This window comes from Lissotriton helveticus, chromosome 10, assembly GCF_964261635.1.
Source record: "Lissotriton helveticus chromosome 10, aLisHel1.1, whole genome shotgun sequence".
Taxonomy (NCBI): domain Eukaryota; kingdom Metazoa; phylum Chordata; class Amphibia; order Caudata; family Salamandridae; genus Lissotriton; species Lissotriton helveticus.
Genome location: NC_136071.1, coordinates 420,766,174 through 420,783,209, shown reverse-complemented (window position 1 = coordinate 420,783,209; position 17,036 = coordinate 420,766,174). Strand labels below are relative to the sequence as shown.

Genomic DNA, 17,036 nt, shown 5'->3' with positions numbered 1-17,036 from the left:
AAAGGCACCTTGAGAAACTCGCACTGCTTTCAGCCACCGCTTCATAGAGTTTAAAGTAAGCACTATACAGGTTGTATGTATTATACTGCAGTGAAAAAAATACAGAAACACAACATCCTGGAAAAGGCAAACACCGTTAGTGCATGCACGATTAATTCAACCGTGAAATATAAAAAGGGACCAAATCGCTGACATGGATGACCTTAATTGTTATTACATTCATTGTTAAGATGTTGACCATGGTTTTTGTCAATAAGGTCAAGTTTATGAATATAGGGCCTGGTAGGGACCTGTTCTGATGCCCCTTTGTAAATACGAGCGGGTCTGAGACCCGGAGGGACCCGGCCCATTAAAGCCCTGGTCCTGGAGAATAGGCATGGTTGATGGTGGCCGTGGCAGGCAGAGGATGGGCGGTCCTGAGCCCCGGTGCACTGCGCATCTGTTACTGTATTTGTGGGATTTGAGCACCTGCTCGATACCAAGGTGAAGCTGGAGACAAGGAGGAAAGACCGCAGCATATGAATGGCGGTGCTCCTTTTTGTCATAAAATATACACACACCGACACAGTTAATGCAAAGCGGGCAATTGAGACACATTGGAGAATGAATATACGAGGCGACCCAACAAGGGCACAGAATAGGGCCACACAATTGGTCGGAGTATGCACTACCTTTTGAACCCAATGGTCTCAGTCGTGGCGAGACAGGTTGAGCTTTCACTCAAAACAGGCTACATATCTGGTAAGACGCACTGGGACATGAACTCTAAATGCCACTCTTTTCAATGCTCTGCTGGGTGCAGAACAGTTCCTGGGAGCTGCAGAAACTCCAGGGAGGCGATTCCACGACGAGGGAAGGCCTCTTACAGACAGCTTCGTTTACCATAATCAGCTGCTCTGGGGGCCTCCGCGGAATGCGTCGGGCACTTCTTGGCAACATCCATTTGCCTTCTTTGCCTGTGAGGAGGCTGCATTTTGAAAAGTGCTCTTGTGACACTCTTGCTTGTGAATAAGAAAACACCACAGAACAGAAGGCAAAAGCATTCCACAGGTTTTATACTGCACTTTATATAAAATATTTTCTGGCTTTACAATCTAAATTTGTAAGCATGCCAATGTAAATAAACAGATTATGAAGTACCACTGAGGTATTTTCTTTTTTGTTTGCTGTTCACTAAATATATCTACAAAGTAAAACCACTGCTAAAAAGAAATGCATGCTTGCCATCAGCAAAGTGTTGGTGGCAACCCCTGCTAAAAAGAAATGCATGCTTGCCATCAGCAAAGTGTTGGTGGCAACTGTGTAGACAACAATGTGCCAAAGAAGGCAGTAACCGAACCACTGACCATCATGTCTCTTTGTTACCAGAAACAAACAAAATTGGGAGGGAGGTGAAGCCCAAAGTCCGGAGACTTTACCTCCTCAGTTAGACGAAATGACAACCATTGTGCTTTTTATCTTCGTGTTTCTTGACATTCCCTAGTTTCATAGTATCATATTTGATGCTATTGTTATTTCTAACACTTGGTCGTTGTCTTTTTCCTCTACTGTTTTAGTAAGTGGTGTGCAGATCCTGGTTTAGCTTTCGTTCTTAGCACTTTTGTACCTATGATTAGATTTTCGTTATAAGTAGTGTGACAGACATGTTGTACACTCTTATGTGCTGAGATGGATTAAACAAGTAAGACCCTCATATAGAGAGGGCCGTAAGATGGCACCCCCAGACTTACTGACATGGGGGCGCATCAGTAACTCAGAGGGTGGGCAACATTCGGGCAATTATAAATTGACCCAGAAGGTCTCCTTAGAAATGTCTTGTTACTTACCGGTAATCTTCATTACCCCGATTAGGGTCCTCCTCGACCCAGTCCTTACAACGTGAGGCCTTCGTGCCTCCACCCAGCCAATCAAAACACCTAGACACCAAAAGCTAAAGGTCACATAAACCCCTCCCACCCACCACCATGCCAGTTATCAACAAGTCCCAGACACAAACACAGTGGAAGGGAAGGAGGGAGAGGACTGGGACGAGGAGGACCCTAATCTGGGTAATGAAGATTACCGGTAAGTAACAAGACACTACCCCCTCATGGGTCCTCCTTGTCCCAGTCCTTACAATGTGAGAAACTCACAAGCAGAGAACCAGGAAGAAAAAATGCAGGATACCAGGGTTCCATGCAAAAAGTGCAAAACTTTAATCAAACAGATGATCAACGAACAGCAGCGTTCAGAACGCTAACAGAAAAACTGTCAGCAGATGCATGTAAAACATCAAGTCGATAATGTCGTACAATCGTATGATGGGACTTCCAGATGGCCGATCTACAAATCTCCTGGATAGAGACCCCTGCCGCCTCGCCCCAGGAAGAGGACACAGAACGTGTTGAACGACCCTGCATCCGGGTCGGATGAGGCACACCCACAGACTTATTGGCCAGGCAGACGCCAAACACATCGATCAACTGATCTTAGAAGTGGAAACCTTCTTCCCTTTAGCCACACCCCCACATGGCTAAAGTCCCCACCTCCGAGCCGGAAGCTCCGCCTCCAAGCCGCAAGCTCCGCCTCTGGGCCGCAAGCTCCGCCTTCGGGCCGCAAGCCCCGCCCCCAAGCCGGAAGCCCCGCCTCCGGGCTGGAATTTCCGGCCCAAGTTCGGACTTAGAGTTAGTAGTCTTAAATCTATTCTGTGAATACCGAAAGTAGTAAGTTTATTCTGTGAATCCCGAAAGTAGTAAGTTCACTCTGTGAATCCCGAAAGTAGTAAGTGCATTCTGTGAATACCAAATAGTAGTAAGTTTAGGATTTAGTCTTAAGTTCATTCTGTGAATCGGGCCCCTTATTCGGAGCATAGGAAACGTTACTATTTATTCGCGCATGTGTTGCTTTCAATTTCTAAACGTGCACAAGGATTCAGTGCCTTCTCTCTGAACATATGTGATGTTTTAAGTGACTTATACATGCGTGATGTTTCATTTTCAGGGTGGGTGCTTTTTTGTAAATAGATTTAAAGAGTTTGCTGACAGTAGGTTGATTTGGAGTGAGGTGGTTGCTTTGGTCTGCAATATGTGCAAACACTATAAAAAGGCATGACATATGCAGGAGTCTTCCTATTATTCTACTCCCGTTCAAGTTCAATTTCTCCTTCTAGGAGATCTAGGGAGCATGATGACAAGGACTCGATGAGAAAGACTGGAGAGTCCATTTGGGGCCTTTAGCTGGGATGTAGCATCCTAAAAAGTATGAATCTAGGGAAGTGTGGGAATTCTCTTCTGATAGTGAAGAGGAAAACGAGGTTGTTCCCTCCACCTGATATGAAATGGAAATATATTGACATCAAATTATTTCATGAGATTCTGGCTAAAATTAATATGAATATTGGGTTTGCTTCTGAAGATTTGTCTTCTGCTGAGCCTCTGTTGAGGCAGTGTATTTACATCTAAACATCACAAGGACAACCCTGTTTGCCCAACGGAACCAGGGAAAAAGTAATAGTACCAAACAGTTGTGCTGTGAAACTCATTTATACAACCCTCCCATCTGCTTATGAGGTGTGCAAACTCAATTTGCTACTTATATAATTTTCAATCTTATGACAAAAGGTAGAGGACACAATTGTTCCCATCTCCAATGTAACTTAACTCACGACGGAAGATGCTGGACACTGAAGAAACAACATAAACCATTCCTACTGCAATAAAACTTATCTCAGGGCAGGTTGTGTACACTATAAGGGTTACATGTACTATTCCCACTCTAATATAAATGTACTCAAGGAAGATGTTGGACCCTAAAGGGGCAACACTTACCGGGCCAGATGTACAACCCTTTTATGCGACCGCAAACAGGAGATCGCCCCGTTTGCGTCCGCAAAATAGGTTGCAGGCATGTACAAATGCTATTTTGCGAGTCACTGACTCAGAAAGTAGCATTTGCGACTCTCGCTATTAGGAAGGGGCGTCCCTTCCTAATAGCGAGTCACCATTCCATGAACCGTTGTTTTGCAACCACAGTTGCTGCCGCAAAGCACTCGCAGTTTACCACCTACTTCAAGTAGATGGTAAACCACTCGCAAACGGGATGGGGTCCCCAGGGGACCCCTTCCCCTTTGTGAATGGGTGCGTAAATATTTTTTAACCCCTTCCATGCTCATGACGAGCTGAGCTCGTCATGAGTTGCGCCGCTCGCATGCTCATGACGAGCTCAGATCGTCATGTAACGCGGTAAATCGAAAAAAGCCGCACAGCGCAAAAATGACCGCAGCACGCATGCGGTTAAGAGTGGGCAGTGGTTCCAGGGACTACTGCCTGCCCTTCAAAAATGAAACAAAAAAGTTTCATTTTTCTTTTTTAAATGCATTCCGTTTTACTTTATGGAAAACGGGCTGCATTAAAAACAAGCATTTACAATGCAATGGTTTCGGCATTCTTAAAGTTAGAGCTATTGGCATTGCTCATGACATTATTTTTATTTATGTTTTTGTTTTTAAAACATAAATAAATGGCATTGTCATTTACAATGCCAATAGCTTAATCGCTCGCAAATGCGAGACCTATTGCATTTGCACCCACACAGAGCCACACACACAAAGCCACCCACACACACATACAGAGCCGCCCACACAGAGTCATTCACACAGAGCTACCCACACACACACACAGAGCCACCCCCACACACACACAGCCACCCACACACACACAGAGCCACCCACACACACACAGAGCCACCTACAAAAAAAGCTACCCACAGAGCCACACAGACAGAGCCACACACACACAGACAGACAGAGCCACACACACACAGACAGACAGAGCCACACACACAGAGACAGACAGAGCCACACACACAGACAGAGCCACACAGAGCCCAACACACACACACAGAGCCCCATACACACAGACAGAGCCCCCAACACACACACAGAGCCCCCCCACACACACAGAGCCCCGCACACACACACTGTGCCCCACACACAGAGCCCCACACACAGAGCCCCACATAGAGAGCCCCACACACAGAGCCCCACACACAGAGCCCCACACACAGAGCCCCACACACACAGCCACACACAGAGCCACACACAGAGCCACACACAGAGCCACACACAGAGCCACACACAGAGCCACACACAGGCAACAGAGGCCAGAAAAAACGCTCACAACGAGGGAACGGGTGCAGGAAAGCAAGCACAACCAACGAGGGGGCAGGAGAGCAAGCACAACCAACGAGGGAGCAGGAGAGCAAGTACAACCAACGAGGGGGCAGGAGAGCAAGCACAAACAACAAGGCATTGTAGGGTGATGTTACATCCTACCTTGGGAAACTGATGTGCTTGTGCCACCTAAGGTAGACCTCCCTTGATGGTGTGTTGGTCCACCCAGCTAGACCCATATGGCTTGACCTGAGACCTATGCATCTTCAAAACACCATGCTTTGGAACTCTCCTGCTGCCTCTTTGCCCGGTGGTCTTTACACTGGTGCCCTTTCATTCTTTGGCCTCCTGCTAGAGATCTGAAGCATCCCTGATCGGCCTCTTCACCTGGAGACTGACCTCAGGAACCACTGCAATATGCTGAAGAGCTTCGTCTCCAACACAGGTGTGGTCTATACACTGGTTATCATCGCCAAAGGAATTCCTTTTCACCTTTGGCTTCGTGCTAGAGGTCTGAAGCTTCCCTGTTACTATAGTGACGCTTCACAACCAATAAAGGAATACAGTCATGTCTCATTTCTGCCATCACCCCACGCCTCCCCAATCAAGAACTCAGTCGGTGAGTTCCTCTCCCCATGCCCCAAGGCAGTTAAAAGTTGCTGTCCTGAGAAAGGGTGAAGAGGAGAAGTGGCAGAAATGCAACGTGAACGGGTAACGAGTAGGGGGAAGGGGGAGACAAGGAGGGTAATGGGGTGGCATGGAAGGAACTAGGCGGTGCAAACATGACACTCAAATGAAAGATGAAGGAGAGTGAAGCGGAGGAGGCGCGTGTAAGGCCACATAGGAGCAGCGGGGGGGAGGAGCAGCGAGGGGCAGCGGGGGGAGGGCGGGGGCAGCAGCACGGATCATGCATGTAACCCTCACTCAAGATGAGCAGCAAATGTGCCACCACAGACGGGCAGGGGTGCCCCGGCCGAGTTTGGATTCAGCACGCACAATCAGTGCCCGCAGGGACCATTACTGAGGGACAAAGAGAGAGTCAGTCAGCAGCAGGCCCGGGCTCCACAAATCCCTCCATAAACCCGGAGCTCTTGTTCAAAAATCCTACCCATGGCCCATAAATCCGACGTGCAGCTGTGGCGGTGGCACGCTTCACAGGGCGGACCGCTATACCGCAGGGTGGACGGGTCAGGCATTCCTTCAGGCCGTCGGGAGCAAGAGGGGCAGGAAAGCGAGCACAACGAGGGGGCAGGAAAGCAAGCACAACGAGGGGGCAGCAAAGTGAGCACAACGAGGGGAAGAATGAGGCAAGAAAAGCGAGCACTCACCGGAGGATTCGGCAGCTTCTCTACTTCTTCCGGCCGCGGTCCAGTAGAAATGGCTTCCGAAAAGCCCCGACATTTTCGGATTCGGGGGCGTGGTTTTCGTTCTCTCCTCTTCACATTGGCTGGAATGTAAAATTCCAGCCAATGGGAAGAGGAGAGAAAGAAAACAGAAAGAAGCTTTAAAAAAAAAAACCCGAATCCGGTCTTCAACGGAGTGACGCCCCTCTCATCCAATGGATCTGCTCCTTAAGCAATGCACCCGACAATTGTGCGTGCTTAACTGTGAGCAACTCTATTTGGGGCTTCCAGCTCAATTTTTTATCAATGGTTACCCCCAAATAGGAAAAAATCTCAGTTTGTTCCAGTTTACCTCCCTTCATTTCGACACTACCCACAAAATTCCTATGTTTGTGCAGGACCATATACTTTGTTTTATCCACTTTAACAATTAGTTCATGGTCCTCACAGAACCTCTCAAATCTAGAAAGGGCATGTTGAAGGCCCTTTCTTGTCTTGGAGAGGATGAGGGTGTCGTCTGCAAACATAAGTAACAGAATCCTGTGCCCAGCTAATGACGGCGCATCAGTAGGGAAGTTCTTAAAATACTTCACCACCCCATTAATGTATAGAGACAAGAGGGTGGGTGCTAGAACACACCCCTGTCTAACCCCCTTCTCTACAGGAAACTTTTGAGTGGTACTTCCCTGCGGATCCCATCTCACCTGCGCGTAGTTAGCATCATGTAATTTGACCAGAAGTGCCAGAATATCTAACGGCATACCTAGCTTTAAAGAAGTGCGCCACATCTTAGTTCGGGGAACAAGGTCAAAGGCCGACTTTAAGTCAACGAAGGCTACATAGATGGTGCCTCCCCCTAGGACTACGGTACGCCAGTAAATAAGGATAAACCTGAACACCTGGTCGATGGTGCTAGTACATGACCGAAACCCCGCCTGGAGGCGAGACAGGATGTTGCATTCCTCCATCCAGGTCTGAATCCTACTTAGTACCAACCTTGCCGATACTTTTTGTATACAATCGATAAGGCTTTTGGGCCTATAGTTCTCTGGTAAAGTGTGGTCCCCTTTTTTAAAAATGGGAAGAATTTCTGCTCCTGCCCAAGTACCGGGCATAGATGCTCCACTGGCTATAGCATTCACTTGGAGCTGAAGGTATGATGCCCAATTGGGTAAATTGTGAAGGAACAGATGAGCGGGGATGCAATCAGGCCCTGGCGCCCTGTCTCTTGGTACTAGCTGAAGTGCATTTTCCACCTCCTTTGTAGTGAAATGTAAGTTGGAAGCGGGAGGTGGCATATCATGAAAATCATGAAAATCATGCATAATGCCTGCACATGCAAAGTGAGTTCTAAAATGAGAGACCCACCAATCGGGCTCCACAGAATTCTGAGGGACCTTATTGGGAGCCCCACTACCCCACCTCACCAAATGCCAAAACACAATCATATTTCTCCCCGAAGAAGCTTCGAGCAGTTCCCCCTAGTGCTGTTCGTCCCAATCCCTTTTGGCACAATATTGCACTATCTTGTATTCTGCCCTGGCCTTGCGTATTGCAACCCTATCCTTTGACCTAATTGCTGACGCTGAGGTTCTATATGCCAGGCGACAGTAAGTGCCGTACCAGGTGGCTGCTTTGAAGACGGGTTGGTTAGTGGGTTCTTTGGTTTTCGGGCTAAAAAACTTTTAAGCTGTAAAAACAGTTCCTCATGGACTAGCCCAATCTGCTCTATTCACTCTATCGGCACATAAGCTGAAATCTACCCTGAAGTTGGCCTCCTGGGAATTAGGTTTTAGAATGGATAGGGAGGCCTGTATAGCAAAGAAAGGTATTACTCCAACTACAGACTCTTGCCTAATGAGGAAAGCCCAACCATATGTTGTTTGGAATCTTCCTCATGGAGTCCGGCGTCTATTGTATTTATTGAGGCAGGATTTACTTCCTTTGAACTCTCTACTGTCCAGATGGTATGGCTCCTCATCCATTTGTGACTTCTGTAATATTACAACTCAGGATATGCATCACGTTATTTTCGTTTGCCCGGCCCTAATGGCGCATAGGCGTAAGTGGTTAAAACCTATTTGTCTCCAATTGAGTATTCTTTCAGCTACTTCTCTCCTCGATGCTATTCATAACCCTCCAAATGAATTGTTCTGTTTTAAATTGTATCATTTTTTCAAATGTTTTTTAGCAATATACTAGAAGGTTACAAATGTCTAATTTTGTCCTAACTGTTTATTTCTCTTTGCATTGTGCTTATGATTATATGTTATCGCATTTTATTTGTTAATTCTTTTATGTGGATCTCAATGAGTTCCAAAATCATAAATAAATAAAATTGAAAATTGAAATTGACTAGCCCAATTTTGACGTTGAGCTCTTCCTGTGTTACACAAGTCTGTAAGATATCTAAAGCATTGGCTACCAGATTACTCATCTCTTTCATATGCTCTTCCTTTTTAAGCAACTTCGCCCACTTGACACGTCTGGTATCATTTGTCAGTTGGGCCTCGACATAATCTATACGTGGTGCCAAACTGACTCCAAATAATATAGACGTGGGTAATATGGAGAGCAAAAGAGGGTTGTGGTCACTCTCGGGTCTTTTGCAGACCTCCATGTCTACGAGGTTGGCCCAGAACTCCTTGTTTAATAAAATAAAATATATTCTGCTAGTACGCAGACCATTGCTAAAGTTATGTGAGCCTAATTTGTCGGAGTTGGATCTTCTGTTTGCAGCCCTTACCCCTTGTTCCAAGCAAAAGACTTTTAATTGGAGTGCTGCACACAACCATTTTTTTATTGCAGGAATTTCGAACGGGGGGATGGACCACTGAGCATCCTCTTCTACGCCAAAGTTTATGTCATAACTGTCCAGAGGTTTGAATGTACAATTAAAATCACCAGCTATTATGACGTTGTTATCACCTCTGTGTTCTAATAAAAACATATCTAAAGAGTCTGCAGTGGGGGAAGCTTTCCCACCTTGCAGGCCTCTTGAATAAACATTAATGAGTAACATATCAGGGAAATTTACCTGGAATAGTCTTAATATAAGGATGACTCTGCAATTGATATTGACCTCCTCCACCTTGTACTGATCACTTTGTCTAACCCAAGTGGTCAACCCCCCTTTGGGTCTGCCACATTGCCCTTTTCCGCAACTTTCGCAAAGTTTAAATAGTCTTGGCGAAATACTAAGTCCATTGCCCAGGTCGCTTGGGAAAACAGTATATCGGCCTGCTCAATGAATATAGACCATTCGCAGAGGCTGTTTTGTATGGAAGCCCTGCGATGTTCAAGGAAACAAGTTTGGATCCTCCTACATCACTTTTGTTATTACCATCACCTTGCTGACGGCATACATCAATGGCCAACCCAGGATCGGAAGCCCCTTCACGCCTTTGATTTTCTACAATCCTCATGCCCTTGTCCCATCCTGGATGAACCCGCAGACATTTCGAACTCCGTCCCATCCAGCAGGGATTGGGAAGGGCTTCCTAGCGTAATGGGGCCTAAGGCCCCACCACCCACTCCCGAGTCAGACAATGGCTGTAGGGCCATACTACACTTCAATGTAGGACGTAGTCAGTCGATGTCCTCCAGAGTGGAGAGGAGCTCGAATCTGTTTAGCGTTGGAACTACGTAGTCGCAGGGACCTTGTGCCTGGACTATGTCCCTTGACCTGGCCCTGTCTGATGTTTGTGGTGGGACTGTGCGATAAAAAAAGACTAATAGCAAAATATGGATATTGTCCCTACTCAAATACCTAGACCCTGCCCTGTCTAGGATAGTTTGGACGAGCAGAGGGGACCCAAAACTCAACACCACACAATCACCACCAAAAGATTTCTGGGTTTTCCCAACCCAAGCTACTCCGCATATCATTTTAAATTCATGGAATAGGCAATTACCCAACCCAGTTCTAGTATTCAACAGGTGGAGGGCTTTGTTCCTTAACGACGCCCAGTGTTCAGCACCACCTGGAGAAAGAACTGGCACGTTAGAAAATATGATGGTATACGGTGTGGCTTCTGGCGGCAAGTTGAGACATTTGCTGGGATCCTCGTTTACACCCTGCAACGTCCCTAGGTTGCGGCGCCCCAAGGGTGCCCTCCTGTTGGCAGCGTTAGCTCGAATAGTGTCTGAACTACCTGAGTTTGCAGTAGAGACTGGCGCTATGATATTAGCGCTTCTACTTGACTCATTGGTGGATTTACTTGTACTGTGCGCTGATGCCAATCTGGATTCAATGGAAGCGCCATTCTTTCCCTCGCTCAGAGTGGATGCTGGGGGATAAAGGTGTTGCTCGATTTTGGACAATCTCATATCTATTTCAGACAGTTTAGTTAATAAGGGATCTAGCATAGCTGCAATTTTTTCTCCCAATTTGTCTAAGATGGAATCTTCAAACTCGCTGGACACCTGTCTAGTGTTGGTCACATCCCTATCCCTGACGCCACCAGGGCTAGAAGTGCCTGGTGCTAGGACGACTTTTGGACCTCCCTCGTTCCCTAGGTTATTCCTTTTTGTTTTACCCACTTTACTAGCCTGGTGCGAGGTTTGCGGCAAGCCACTTGCCTTCCCTTTTTTAGTTTGGGCCTCCCCGACCTTTTTCTAAACAGTTCTTTGTTGTTGTTTAAGGATCTTAGCTGGAGGAGAGGGATCAGGGGATAAGTTACTAGCTACCATAAGATAATCATTTGATTGAGATGATTGTAACTGAGCGGTCACCGGTGGCATGCAATCAAGTGCTGGGTCAGGAATAAGTGGGAGACTGGATGAGTGGACTCCGGTGGAGGCTCTACAAGGATCTAATGAGAGTCTCCTTTCAGTGAGCTCAATCTCGTGGATGAGGACCGACTCCGATCGTGTGAGAAATGCGTCCAGGGTGCCCACAACCCCTGAGCCTCCTACCCCCTTGCGTTTGGCCACTTAAGGGAAAGGAAAAAAGCACTACAGTATTACAATTTTATACAAAAGCAGATGAAAGTATGTGGGAACAAAAAACAAAGAGCTGACCAAAAGCCTGGGGCACTGAGAGTTCGTCGAAAGAGAGGTGGCCCAGCCCTGCCTCCTCCTGGCTCTGACGGGCACAGACGGGCCTGGTCCGGGCACGCCCGCACGCGTCCCGCGCTGCGGGAACCCTGGCCCCCCTTTTGAGCGCCTCCTGGTGCTTGACGGTGCGGTGCGCGGCATGCACGCCACACGGAATGCCGGGAGTTGTAGTTCCTGGGGCTCTGGCGGCAATGGCAGTCAGGAGGAAGGGCAGTGTCAGCGCTCGCACTGGTCAGAGAGAAGATCCCAAAAACACAGGCACCGCAGGTACAACAAGCATTTGCAATGCAATAGGTCTCGCATTAGGAAAGTTTGAGCTATTGGTCTTGTAAATGACAATTTTTTTATTTATGTGTGGTTTTGAAAATAGGTAAATTAATAGCTTTGTCATTTACAATGCCAATAGTTATAACTTTCGCAAATGTGACACCTATAGCATTTGTAATGCAACATGTTTTGTATTTACGTGACTTAGATGTATTGATATTACAAATAACAATGGCTTTTAATTTTTTTAATTAATTAATACTTAAATAAAAGTGATTGTAATTTATAATGGCAATAGCTTAAACTTTTGTAAATAACTTTTGTGAAGATTATGTTCAGTGTATTTTATTGTGACGAAAATCCAAGAACAGAAGTGAAATATTAACATATTTTTGTGACATTTGTAATAAAGCTTGAAACATTGAGAGAACATATTTGAACCAGTTGTTATTGAATGGTTGCACAGATTGATGCTGTGATGGCGCGGAGTGATGTTGTGGTGGCGACGAGTGAAGCTGTGGCGTTCAGTGATGCTGTGGTAGCGCATAGTGATGTTGTGATGCCCCTGATTGATGCTGCGGTGGCGCTGAGTGGTGCTGTGGTGGTGCTGAGTGATAATGTGGTGGTGCTGAGTGGTGCTGTGGTGGTGCTGAGTGGTGCTGTGGTGGTGCTGAGTGGTGCTGTGGTGGTGCTGAGTGATGCTGTGGTGGTGCTGAGTGGTGCTGTGGTGGTGCTGAGTGATAATGTGGTGGTGCTGAGCGATAATGTGGTGGTGCTGAGTGATGCTGGGGTAGCGCTGAGTGATGCTGTGGTGATGCTGAGTGGTGCTGTGGTGGTGCTGAGTGATGCTGGGGTGGCGCTGAGTGATGCTGTGGTGGTGCTGAGTGATGCTGTGGTGGTGCTAAGTGGTGCTGTGGTGGTGCCGAGTGATGCTGTGGTGGTGCTGAGTGATGCTGGGGTGGCGCTGAGTGATGTTGTGGTGGTGCTGAGTGATGCTGTGGTGGTGCTGAGTGATGCTGTGGTGGTGCTGAGTGGTGCTGTGGTGATGCTGAGTGGTGCTGTGGTGGTGCTGAGTGATGATGTGGTAGTGCTGAGTGCTGCTGTGGTGGTGCTGTGGTGGTGCAGAGTGATAATGTGGTGGTGCTGAGTGATAATGTGGTGGTGCTGAGTGGTGCTGTGGTGGTACTGAGTGGTGCAGTGGTGATGCTGAGTGGTAATGGTGGTGCTGAGTGGTGCTGTGGTGGTGCTGAGTGGTGCTGTGGTGGTGCTGAGTGATAATGTGGTGAAGCTGAGTGGTGCTGTGGTGGTGCTGAGTGATGCTGGGGTGGTGCTGAGTGATGCTGTGGTGGTGCTGAGTGGTGCTGTGGTGGTGCTGAGTGGTGCTGTGGTGGTGCTGAGTGATGCTGTGGTGGTGCTGAGTGGTGCTGTGGTGGTGCTGTGGTGGTGCTGAGTGGTGCTGTGGTGGTGCTGAGTGATGCTGTGGTGGTGCTGAGTGATGCTGTGGTGGTGCTGAGTGGTGCTGTGGTGGTGCTGAGTGGTGCTGTGGTGGTGCTGAGTGATAATGCGGTGGTGCCGTGGTGGTGCTGTGGTGGTGCTGAGTGGTGCTGTGGTGGTGCTGAGTGATAATGTGGTGGTGCTGAGTGATAATGTGGTGGTGCTGAGTGATGCTGGGGTAGCGCTGAGTGATGATGTGGTGATGCAGAGGGCAGAAAGGCACAAACTAGTCCCAAAGTAATGATGCTTTATATGTAGCCAAATGGGACTACAGACCTTGTTTTTTAGCTAGATACAGGATCAATTAAAACATAATGTGACTTTCTCTAATATCCCAAATATGTTACACTATACCATTTGATGGAATATGACTAGCTAGAGTGGAAAAAGCTGACTAAATTGCTGGGTGCAGTGGTATGCTAGTCAGTATTAAGTGAGGGGGTATAAACGATAACAAGAGATAGTTTTTTTATTATCATGGACTATAGAGTCACTTTTAATTTAGAGACACAGTCTCACTTCGGTGTGGTGCGGCTTTAGATGTCGCATTGTGGTTTACATGAAGATGCTGGTCTATGGGGTAAAAGCAAGAGCGTGTAATCAAAAGGAGTCCTGGGATAGAGCAGGTCTCATAAAATGAGGGTGACATTAGAGTTACCTACATTCAGCAGTTGTGACTAAGCAGTGGAGGTCACGATGGAACAGCAGAGAAAATTCTCCCGTTGATCAATGAGACAGTAGGAAGGCTATGGTAGAAGGGGAGACACAGTAAAGTAGATATCCAATTAATATCAGTCAAAGATGTATAACTGGGTGGACTATCTGGGTACCTAAATTAGGCCAGAAGGGATGAAGAAAATCAGGTATAAAGGTTACCTTATTGAAAATTAGTGAAGAGCTGCCCACGTCCAGAAATATCTAGTTTTCCAGTGAGTGTTGAAACAGCAAAATGGACCTTGCACTTCCATGAATTCGTGCAAGTGGCCAACTGAAAGGGAAGCCCGGAGTTGGTAAGTGTAACTAGAGTGGCTGGATCTGTTACCGCTGTGCTAAAGAGAGGGGTCCAGGTAAAAGAGGTACTTACTAAGGCCAGCCGTGCAGCAAGGTGGCAGTATCTGTATGGCAGGAGGTTGTTCGGCGAGGGCCCTGGAGTCGTAAGCTCAATGTGAGCCGAGTCGATAAAAAAAATCGCCCTATCAGGTGTCAAGCAGAGCAGAGTAGTGCGTTAACTAATTGCGACAAAAATGGGTTGCAGTCTGCATGAAGGTCTCTAACTTATGAAGTCAAACAAAGGAAGTACTTACTTGGGCCTGCCGTGCAGCTAGATGGTGTTGACTGCAGGGACGAGAAAGAGGCTGCGGACTGAGGGGATGTGGGTTATAGCAGGGTCATGCTGGGAAGGTATAAATTATTAAAAGGCAGCGTGTAAGTTTATAGCAATAGACTGACGGTCTACTGAAAAGTCCGTATTTAGTATATGGTAGTGAAGCGATACAGAAAATGCTGGTGGCCGTGAGGGAGGAAGGTGTGCTTACTGTATGTGAGATATCGAACCGGCGCGGGTGGGTGCCATCGGGGAAATGAGGCAGGCTAGCCGGCGTACGATATAATGCCAGCCCATAAGGTCACGTGATGAGAGGAATGCTGGATATAGAAGACAGACTCGAAATTAAGTTTGCTAAGGGGGCCGTTAGCATGGATCCAGCTTCACAACCACAAATTGACAGCAAAACGTGGTGTAGTTGTGCGGTGTGAATGGAATCCCGGTAACTACGTAAACAGTGCATGGTATATGGGCAAGAATGGAAACGCTCTAACTTACGAGCAAAATATAATAAGGACGTGTAATGGAAATCGATGGAAGCTGTGAGTCAAGTTGAAAACGGTAACTCAGATGGATACGGAGGGGGGATAAGGGGGAGCATCAGGAGATATCACAGGGAATAGGTAGGCTGGACGGAGAACAAGTCGGATGGGGTGGGGGGGCGGGGGAGAAGGGAAGTGAGCGAGTGGGAGGGAAGCGCTGGCTCTCGGCATTGCGTGGGCGGGGGGGGGCGCATTCCTTTGAAGTGTGAAGCAGGCAGGCGGCTCGTGGAGCAAATGGTCAGCGCGTGCACGAGCACATGTACTCGACGAAATCCGCGATGGTTTCAGAGCTTGGATGAGCCTCTATACTCTCGTCCTATTATCGCTTGCGCGATTAATAGGACGAGACCTAAAAAGTTTCTCCATTAAGAAAAATGGGGTATAACCCAGACAAAGTCAAAGGACCTGGGTATCATATGGTATAAACAACAGAGTGGTCCTAGACACAGTTTTATAACTCACATTTGAATGAAATATTCATTTTTACTTATTTTAGGACTTAATCCTGAAAGAAAGGACAAGAAAAACACACAAGCTAAATGCGTTTAGCAGTATTATCCCAAAGTACCCAAACAGATCATACAACACTAAGTATTATAGCAAAACGAATTAACAATTTATTTGTATTCATATATACATATTTACAAAAAATCCCAAGAAAGTTGGGAGAGTTCTGCCAGGCGCAGTAGAAAGTGCAAAAGTTGTTGTGCTCAAGTGAGAAGAAAGAAAGTATAAGTAAAAAATATAATCCAAAGGTTCTAAAAAGACTAACGTTCTGTTCCCTTAGTATTGAGCCTGTCCCACGTATATCAATCATACATTTAAATTATAGTCTTTTAAAGGGCCGGGGATGGGGCACAGGCATCAGAGACGGGGGAGAGCGTCGACGTTTCGACCCGGGCGCTGTGGAGGGTAGGTCAGCACCTCAGCTACGGATGTTCCTCAGGACGTGATAGGGGAATAAACCTATACTGCAGGCAGACGGCGCCCCATGAATGAGGATGGCCACCAGATAAATGGTATTTTCGAGTGCTTAACAGTGGTTGTAATGCTATTCTTTCACTGGAAAGGCACAAAATCGGAAATGTATCCAACTCACAAAAGGTGAATCCTGATTCGGGCAGACCAAGACGTATAATTTAACCCAAAAACGCCAGTCAAATGTTCCAGGCGTGGTCCTGTATCACGAACGAACGAGGCTTATGTTGATCTGAACGCCACTTCCCTCGGGTTGCTTACGGTGAAGGCACCCGTTTCAAGATGCTGTTAATCATTGATACATTGATACAGGAAGGGGTTAATATACTTTGAATCTTTGGTTCTTTTTAAGTTGTATGTATTCTTTGGACATTTCCGAGTTATTGTATGCCTTACTATAACCAATACCCCCTGTGCATCTACTGATTCATTCCTGGTACGTGCATTTAGCACAATAACTCATGAAATAGATAGAAATGAGCGTTGCCTCTCTATGGGGCTAGGTATAACGGCGGCAGGTCTACAAGTAGATGATAATGGGCAAGCTGCTGCAAACTGTTTAAGAGAAGGTGGTACCATCCTGGAAAAATCAACCCCTATTCTGGGACAAGGAGGCCCCGATGCCCCGGCAATAGTATTAGATCAAGAGCCTGAAGTACAAGCTGATATCAGTTGTGCCCAAACGCTAAATTGTACACCTACCCCAAAGAGGGAAAAAGGGGGTAGGAAAGTAACGGTGGGCGCTAGAAAGAACGCGAAGGGTCCTACCATGAGAGCTGGCACAGGACTAACCGCCCTAGCCTTTAAAAGCACAACTGAGCAAGAAATGCATACAAATGCATTAATTACACAAATTACAGCTTTCATTATAGGCAAAATAG

At 46.9% G+C, this 17,036-nt stretch overlaps 1 protein-coding gene and 1 long non-coding RNA gene across 3 annotated transcripts in view; one reads left to right on the top strand and one right to left on the bottom strand.

The window, feature by feature from the left end:
* SEC14L5 (SEC14 like lipid binding 5) overlaps positions 1–17,036 on the top strand; it is a 792,673-nt gene that overhangs the window by 36,040 nt on the left and 739,597 nt on the right. The gene's annotated exons all lie outside the window — the stretch shown is intronic.
* The window catches only part of LOC144785307 (uncharacterized), an 81,290-nt gene that overhangs the window by 63,426 nt on the left and 828 nt on the right, over positions 1–17,036 (bottom strand). The gene's annotated exons all lie outside the window — the stretch shown is intronic.